The following is an 8617-nucleotide window of genomic DNA, read 5'->3' as shown; positions in this document are numbered from 1 at the left end:
ATCTTCTTCAGACCAGAAGTGCCAGGGCTGATTCTTGTGGACCCAGCCACTTACTGCCCAGGTATAGGGCCAGCTTCTCAATGTTGCTGCTGCCTTGACTTTCTCCCATGAGACCTGCATATCCTCATCAACACAAGACCCTTCTCTGCCTGCTCTGGGGTCCCCAAACCAACACCAGCAGAACCAGGCAATGGCTCACATGATCACCCCCTTTGTAAGAGCATTCCACTGGACCCTAATGCAGGTATTAAAAATGACACATCTGTGAACTGGGATCCCCATTACAGAAATCTAGTTTATGAACAACTTTTTGGGGATAAAACATGTTACACGATAAGCTGCTTCCAATGTGTGTGGCAGAGACGAGGTTCCCTGGACCCACATGCCCCAGAGAAAGGCCCAGGCACTCCCCCAACAGGTCTAACTCAGCAGCTGCCTGGTAGCTGGCCTGGGTCTCTGAGGAGGGGCCCCAAGGTTCAGTCCAGGGCCTTCTGTATTACTTTGAGGTTTCTCCTGGGGGACTCATGCACATCTGAGACCTTCTGGACAAGGAAGGTTGAGCCCTGCAAGGGGAGACAGAGTCATTCTTTAAGGGAGGGGCGCAAAATGAAACTTATTTGCTTGATACTCCTCTCCTACTCACTGTGAAGGCTGGTTTTTCTCTTCAGGGGTCCTAAGGCACCCACTGAAGTCTTCCCAAAGGACCAGAGGTGCCTGTGCTTCTTGCTCATCTGGAAGACTCAGGAAAGGGTCCCGCTTCTGCCCTTCCTGTGGTAGGCGTATTCTAAAGAGTGGATGAGCAGCTGCAGCCAGGTGAGGAACCAGCAGGCACCCTCACCGGTGGCCTGAAGTGGCTGCCACAAGCACACAGCTGAGCACCTTAGAGTATAGGCAAGGCTGGGCACAGGGGTCCTTCAAGATGTCTTCAACAGGTGCCAAGATCTCTGAGTTCCTCAGAGCTCATCATGTCTGCATGTAGCCATGGGCCTTGGAGCTGCTGGAAAGCAGAAAAGAGACTTTCTAGTTCCAAAGGGGAAACTCAGGCAGGACCCCAGACAACCCCTACATTGTCAAGATGAGAATTATGCTAGTCCAAGGCTGGAAGGCATGTGTGACTCAGAGTCCAGCCTCTGAAGCACCTGGAGGGAGGGATGGCCACCAAGACCTGCCTATACTCCTCCCAGGATGGAGCACTGCCCACTTTGTCCACCGCATGGGCTGTTGGCTCTAAGGTTTCTACAGACCCTGTTCTTCCCACTTACTGTCGATCACCCCAAGTGGTTTCTGGGTTTGCATGAGCCTGTATTTCGTGCCCTCATTTCACTGTAGATGTGGAGTGTAAGGTTAAATCACCAATGTACCTGTTTATTTCTGATGGTCAAAGCTGCAGCCCATGGATGACAAGCCAAACCACAGACATGCCATGAGGGGGGAGCCACATGCCAGGGAGGAAGCCTAGCCCTCAACACCTCAGGTGCAGGGAGAGGGGTGACAGGGCAGAGTTTGAGGACACACCTGGGGCATGCTGTGTGCAGGTCGCAGGGAGAGGCAGCAACTGGCTCCTGTGGCAGAGTATGGCACAGCCTCATGTTCCCAGCTTGTGTGGCCCCTGGTCTATTGCTGATGTGAGATCAGAGTGTGTAAGTGCCACTGCAGGGGACCTTGAGGGGCCTCAGGGGTTGTCTATGGTCAGAACCAAAATTTGTCTCTGCTTCACCATCTCAACCACAGTTTTCTACAATGTTCATAGATGCTGCTCAGAGGGTCACTCCTGGCCCATGTTGAGCTGCAGCCCAAAGAAGAAAGAAAATAAGAATAGTTAGGAAGGAGAGGAGGGAATGAAAAGGAGAGAGAGAGCTGAGAGCAAATCCAGCAGCAGAGAGGGCAGTGTTCTGTAATCTAGGCTCTGCTCTCAGTGCTAAGGGCCATGCACTCCCTTGGAGCTCCATGGCATCTGGGGTCAGACAGTTTTGGAAGGGACGGTCTGTGCACTCTGTTAGCACTATGGCATTTGGGTGTCTGAGTATTTGAGGGGAATACTTAGAACACCCCCCTTCAGCTTCTTCCAGGGACAAGCCCCATATAATCTGTGAGCCTTGAGATGTTTGTACAGCATCTGGATGTCTGAGTCTTTTGGAGGTAGAGGGTCCACAGGCATAAACTTCAGGTGTACCAGTCTTTCCTCTGCCATCAGAGTTCTATCAGGCTGCAGCTTTCTCTTGTAGCACCCGGATCCTTGGCCATGTTTTGGGGCTTGTGAGACCCTGAGACTCTGGCCCTCAACTCTCCCTCAGCACACACACCACTGCCTGAGGAATGTCTAATATAACCATGGCCAGCCAGGTGCTAAGAACACCCCCTTCAGCTTCTTGCAGGGACGAGTCCCAGAAAACCCACCCTTGGTCTCTCTCTCTCTCTCCATGAGCTTAGGAGAGAAGCTGGAGAAATGACTTCCAAGAATTGCCTGTTTTTCCTATCAGGAGCCTACCTCTCTCTCTTTCTCCCCCCGCCGCTCTTTACCCCAACCCTCTCATCCTTTTTCCTTTCCTCTCCTTTTCCCACCTCCCTCTCAGCCTATGCAGGTGGGCACCATGCCTGCTGTGTGCCTGGCAGTGGTCCCATACCATCAGGCACATTTCTAGTTAGCACTGGGTCACAGCACCACCAGTCACATCATGACCATCAGGATGGGGGATTTATGAGCTCATCCAGGCTTCGTGTCTGCACCAGGCCAAGGTGTTTCCAGAATGCCTCTCCCTTACCTCCTTCCATCACAAGAATGGAGTTTCTGTTTTGGCTTTTCATAGGTGCTATAAATTATAACCAGTGTGTGTGCATGTGTGTGTTTGTGTGTGTGTGTGTGCATGGGCCCATGGACATGGCTTCACAGCTGGGCCTTCTTGCTCTGAATCACCTGATGGATCCTTATAGAAAGGGGTTAGGGTGGCTCTTACCATGGCTCACCCTAGATCCTGGCTATAAGAGGTGGACACCACACGATGAGCTTCTTGGGAGCCACGTGGCAGCAGCAGGACACAGAACTGAGGGGGAAGTCTCCCAAGGCTCTGTTCCTTCCTGCATGCTCAGAATCCATTAGGTGAACTGACACAGATGGCTCAGTGTTCCTGTCTGCAAACACACCCTGCATGCCCACTAGTGGCTGCTATGCCCACTAAAGGGAGAGGACAAGGCCAGCAAAGAGCCCACAAATTACAAGTTCAGAAAACCTCAAATGATGTGCAAAAAAAATTTGTCAGGGTTAAGAGAATTTTTCTATCACTTTGCTTCACAACTCAGCATTTCTGATGGGGGTGACTTATGAGCTGAGGGAGCTGGCAGGGGGGCTTAGGGGAGAGTGGGCAGGAGGGCAGTATGCTTTGGAGGTTCTAGAATTCCTGAGGCTCAGCACCAAACAGCCTCAGAACCAGGCTTTCAAGTGGCAATCAGGCAGGGAGCCAAAGATTAAATTTGGAGAGAGATGCATCCCTGAGGACACAGTGGCCTCCATGCAGAGACACCATGGCTGGACCATCTCCTCTCTCTGGCTCTCTCCTGCATTCACTAATTGTGAATGAATAGAAGTCAGCAATGTAGCCTGGGTCAGGCACTCTGCATTCATCCATGCATCTGTCTACCCACTTCTCATCTGTATTGGCCTCCTGTGCCACAGAGACCACACCAGGCCTCAGGCCCTGCCTCAAGAGGCTCAGATGGCCCCGATGGTGTCAGGGCTAAAAGACTTTACACCAGAGCAGGCCCAACTCCCAGATGTGGCTGGATGTAGCATGTACCTAGGTTGGAAAGGCCAAGTTTACACCCTAGGAAAGGCAGAGACATTGCCTTTGGCATCAGATCCTTGGTGCTGACTCCACCTGGCACAGCAAGAAACACATGTTGCTGTGACCTTTGACACCTCCCTCCCTCTGAGGATTATTCTTCTATCATTTCCTGATCTCCAGGAGCACCCAGAACCCAAAAGGGCCCCAGTCAGATGCAACTTGGGCAGCCTGAGGTCTACCAACCTGGGGAGGGGGTGGCCTCTCTCTGTCTTTGTGGGTGTTACAGCATCTTTAGGGTACCATTTTTTGGCCAGAAACGTCTGCGGCTGGTGGCACCTTTGCCCAAGTTCTTGTCCTGTGTCCATGAAGAATGAGATACTCAGAGAAGTGGAGGGTGAGCAAAATGAAGATAAACTTTACTGAGTGTTAGCACAGCTCAGAGGAGGCCCCTGGGGGGCAGCTCCTCTCTGTAGGCAGGTCCTCTCCTCCAGTGATCAGCTCTCAGCAGAGGTGGCCCTGGAGGGGGTGGCTCCTCTCTGCAAGCAGGTAGCTCCTCTCTGCAAGCAGGTAGCTCCTCTCTGCAGCCAGTCATCCAGTCATCTCAGTCCTCTGCCCTGCTCTGGCTAAGCTTTGAGCTTTTATGGACCTCAGAGGCGAGGAAGTGCTTGCTGATTGGTCCATAGGGTATGGGTCTGCAGGAAGAGGCACCACAAGTCCTCACTCCAGTCCCCACCTGGCCCCCAGCCTTCAGGGCCTCCCTGTTTGGCAGGTGGGGACTTATCGGGGACTCCCACACTTCCTGTTCATATCTGCCTCCCCACTGCTGCCCACGGCTCCCAGGCCACTGGCACCAAGGGGCACCCTCAGGCCGGTGTTGAGGTCCTCCAACCCCCATCTCAGCCTCCCTCCCACATTCATTGTCACCCAAAGTCTGGAGGGGCCAAGGTGGCAGGGGCCAGCGTGTCAACGTTGCCCCTAGCCTGGGGCTCCAGCAGCGCCTGGACTCGACCCCAGCCCCTCCCAAGATCTGAGTCAGTGCCAACCGCGAGGTCTGGGAAGCAGCTCAGACATGGGTGGTTCCAGCTGTGCCTGGGGAACTCCAGCCCTGCCAAATGGGAGGGGGGGAGTTCCCACCTGTCTCTGGCACTGCAGAGTGCACAGTACCAGCCCATGCACCTTCTCTACGTCTTCCCGCAGTGGCAGCCAGCGAGGTGCAGGTGGCATGGTGGACCTGGCCAATCCCGCACAAACCCGCCACTCCCGCACAAACCCGCCACTCCCAGGGCCGGCCCTCAGAGTGCCGACTGCTCCTTGGCTGGTGCTTAGGAGCCCCTGGGGCAAGGCAGGGAGTGAGGTTGAGGCTGCAGCAGAAGCTCAGGGCCTGGAAGCGGATCCTGCCAGGCACTGCGAGGGCAGAAGTGGTATAGTCAGCTGCCTTGGGAACATGGGGCCCACTGCTGCCATCATTGCTCCCACAGCCGCCCCCGCTGCCCTCTCTGCCTCCTTGCAGCCTGGGCAGGGCTCCAATGCCTTGCTGGGCTGGCGCGGTGTCCGGGAAGGGGGCCACATTGCCGCAAGTTCCCCGCTGTGGCCGGGGCTTTCCCAAGCCTGGCTGGCGACCCTGCCATGTAGCGCCTCTGGGAACCAATTGTGGACGGGACCCGGCCAGCCGCCACACTCCGACGCGGAGTGGATCCTGGGGATGCAGCCTCGGGTGGCCCCTCGCTGAGCCTCCATCGTGGGCGCAGAAAACTGGCGCCCGGCAGGGAGCCAGCAGCTGCACGTTGCTGGCCGGTCCAGTAAGCGGGCGCCACTCCCACTTCCCACCCCAAGCCGCTGAAGCTCGGTCACTGCTCCGCCTTTGCATTTGGGGCACGGACCCCACGCTCCTAGCACAATCGAGGCACTGTCCTGGGCCCAGCTCCTCACTGGGGCCCCTCCGTGGAGGACCTTGCAGTTCCCCTTCCAGCGGTTGGGTGGGCCCGGCGAGGCCACACAGTAATGGCTCCCAGGGCGGCAGGTCCTGGGACTGTTTGCCTCAGCGTCTGCACCAGAGGACCCACAGCCTTCACCCTCACCTTGCTGCAGCCGGTGCCATGGCAGCTGCCGCTTTGGACAAGCCGCCACTGCCATTATGGGTGCTGGCAAGTCTCACTCCAAAGGAAGCAGGGACCAGTACCTGTGACTGCCCAGGCCTGCTTTGTGGAGTCCATGGGAAATCCTGTGCCTCCTAGAAAAGAGCATGGGCACCCTCCCTCCAGTCCTTGAGTCAACTCCGGAGAGTAGGCATGGCAGCAGCTGGTGGCACAGTTCTGGAGTCTGGTGCCTGGGCTGGTAGTTGGCCCTTCTCTTGGGACAGCTGTGTATCCATCTCCTCTTCTGCAAAATGAGGCAACACAGCACCCAGCTTTTAGATCCCTGGCAATGAATGAGAGTCCTCGTTCGCCAAGTGTGTCCCTGAGTGCACAGAGACCCTGGGAAGGAAGGCAAGAGGACAGGAAAGGCAGCAGGAGGGAGCAGAGTCTGTGCAGCCGTCTGCATTTTGTGGAATCAGAGACAGCACAGGCACAAGAAGCCAGGCCTGCAGCCTCCCACCCACCTGACCATAACTATGCATCCAGGGCCACTTCAGGAGCATTTCTCTGGTCTGAGACAGAAAAGCAGTAGCTTCTGAAGCTCTGTCCAAGCTCTGTGGCCTGTAGCCTGACTGTGTTAAGAGGCATAGGCCCTACCCCTCCCAGCCCCCTCCCAGCACACCCCTCCCAGCACACCCCTCCCAATGCTCCCCTCCCAGCACACCCCTCCCAGCATATCCTCTCCTAGCTCTCTTCCAGTGCACCTCTCCTAGTGCATCTCCTCCTAGATCCCTCCTAATGAACCCTACCCAGCACACTCCTCCCAACACACCCCTCCCAACACACCCTACCCAGTCCCCTCCCTTCACTGCCCCTCCCAGTGCACTCTTACTGATTCAGGGCCCTGAGATCAGGGCTTCTCCTGGCTTTCCTTGAGGAAGCATCACCACAGAGTCAGAGGAAGAGGTGCAGTTGGCATGATGGCCTGGCCAATCCAGCATGAACCTGCCCCTTCCAGGGCCTGTCCTGTGAATGCCGGCTGTGCCTTGGCCCAGTATTGGAGAGTGTGGGAGTGTGCATGGTCATGTACAAGTGTGTGTGCAAGTGTGGGAGTGTGCAAGGGCATGTGCAGGTGCACAGAAGTGTGTGCGCATGTGTGACAGCCTGCACAGACATGTGCGGGTGTATGGGAGTGTGTACAGGTGTGCTAGTGTGTAGGGGCATGCACCGGCATGCAGGAATGTGTGAGGGCATGTGAGAGCATGTGCAGGCATGTGCGGGTGTGAGAGGGTGTGTGCCCAAGTGTGGTGTGCATAAGTGTGTAGTGTCCTAGGGCATGCAGGAGTATGTGTGGAGGTGTGGGAGTGTGCATGGGGGTGTGCACAAGTATGGGAGTGTGTGAGAGCATGCATGGGTGTGCAAGGATGTGCAAGTGTGTGCAGGTGTGCAAGACAATGTAAGATTGTGTGTGGATGTGTGAGCAAGTTCAGGGGTGTGCAAGGCGTGCAGGGGTATGTGGGTGTGTCCACAGGCATGTGCAGGTGTGGGGGAGTGTACAGGGGCATGCACGGGTGTGCAGGAATGTGCACAGGCACAAGTGTGTGGGAGTGTGTGGGCATGAGAGGGTGTGTGCCCACGTGTGATGGTGTGCATAAGTGTGTCGTAGTGTCTGCAGGCATGCAGGAGTGTGTGCCAGCATGAGTGAAACTGTGGGAGTGTGTGCAGGTGTGTGAGGGCATGTGGGGTGTGTGCGGGCATGAGAGAGTGTGTGCCTGTGTGTGGCAGCATACACAGGTGCATGCAGGTGTGTGGGAGTGTGTGTGGGCATGTGGGACTGTGCATGGGCATGATAGTGTGTGCATGAGAGAGTGTGCGCACATGTGGGAGTGTAGGTGGGTGTGCCAAGGTGTGCGCCTGTGTGTGGGCGTGTGTGTGGCAGGCGGCATGGTGGCCCAGGTCAATCTCAAAGGAACCCGCTGCTCCCAGGGCTAGTCCTACCATTGCAGGCTGCACCTTGAGGGGGTGCTGGAGACCTCCCGAGACACCACAGGGAGTGAGGCCTAGGCAGCAGCGAAGCCTCAGGAGCCGGGAGCTTGTCCTTCCAGGCAGTGCAAGGGTGGAGGTGGTACAGTCGGCTGCCTTGGGGACATGGAGACAAGGTGCCTACTGCCGCCATCACTGCTCCCACAGCCGCACCCGCTGCCCTCTCTGCCACCTTGCAGCCTGGGGCAGGCCTCCAATCCCTTGCTGGGCCAGGGCGGTGTCCGGAAAGGGGGCACATCGCTTCAAGTTCCCCGCTGCGCCCGGCGCTCTCGCTCACCTGGCTGACGACCCTGCCAGGTAGTGCCTCTGGGAATGGATTATCGCCCGGACCTGGCCGCGGCTGATGCGGAGTGGATCCTGGGGACGCAGCCTCAGGCCCCTCGCTGAGCCTCCGGCCTGGACGCAGGAACCTGGCCTCACAGCAGGGAGGGCGCAGCAGCCACAGTTGGCCAGGTCTGGGAAGCGGGTGCCACTCCCGCTTCCCAGCCAAGGCCTCTGAAGCTCGGCCACCGCTCCACTTTCATGTTTTGGGCCCGGACCCCGCCCTCTGAGCACAATAGCGGCACTGTCCTGGACCCAGCTCCGACTGGGGCCCCTGCGTGGCGGACCTTGCAGTTCCCCCGTTAGCGGGCGGCTGGGCCCGGCCAGGCCCCACACAGTAGTGGCTCTCAGGTCGGCAGTCCCCAGGACTGTTTGCCTCAGCATCCGCGCCAGAGGACC

The 8617-nt window shown here is 57.1% G+C and overlaps 1 long non-coding RNA gene across 1 annotated transcript; it reads right to left on the bottom strand.

Moving 5' to 3' along the window:
- Window positions 1–7: 7 nt before the first annotated feature.
- Window positions 8–4120, bottom strand: LOC108298071. Its single transcript, XR_001822441.2, has 4 exons — window positions 4023–4120; window positions 1516–1786; window positions 644–997; window positions 8–563 (listed from the first exon to the last, which is right to left on the bottom strand). It is a non-coding gene; the product is annotated as an uncharacterized LOC108298071 (long non-coding RNA).
- Between the last annotated feature and the right edge of the window lie 4497 nt (window positions 4121–8617).

This window comes from Cebus imitator, unplaced genomic scaffold, assembly GCF_001604975.1.
Source record: "Cebus imitator isolate Cc_AM_T3 unplaced genomic scaffold, Cebus_imitator-1.0 Scaffold880, whole genome shotgun sequence".
NCBI lineage: Eukaryota > Metazoa > Chordata > Mammalia > Primates > Cebidae > Cebus > Cebus imitator.
The sequence above is the reverse complement of the archived record's forward strand: the minus strand, read 5'-3'. Positions and strand labels throughout refer to the sequence as shown.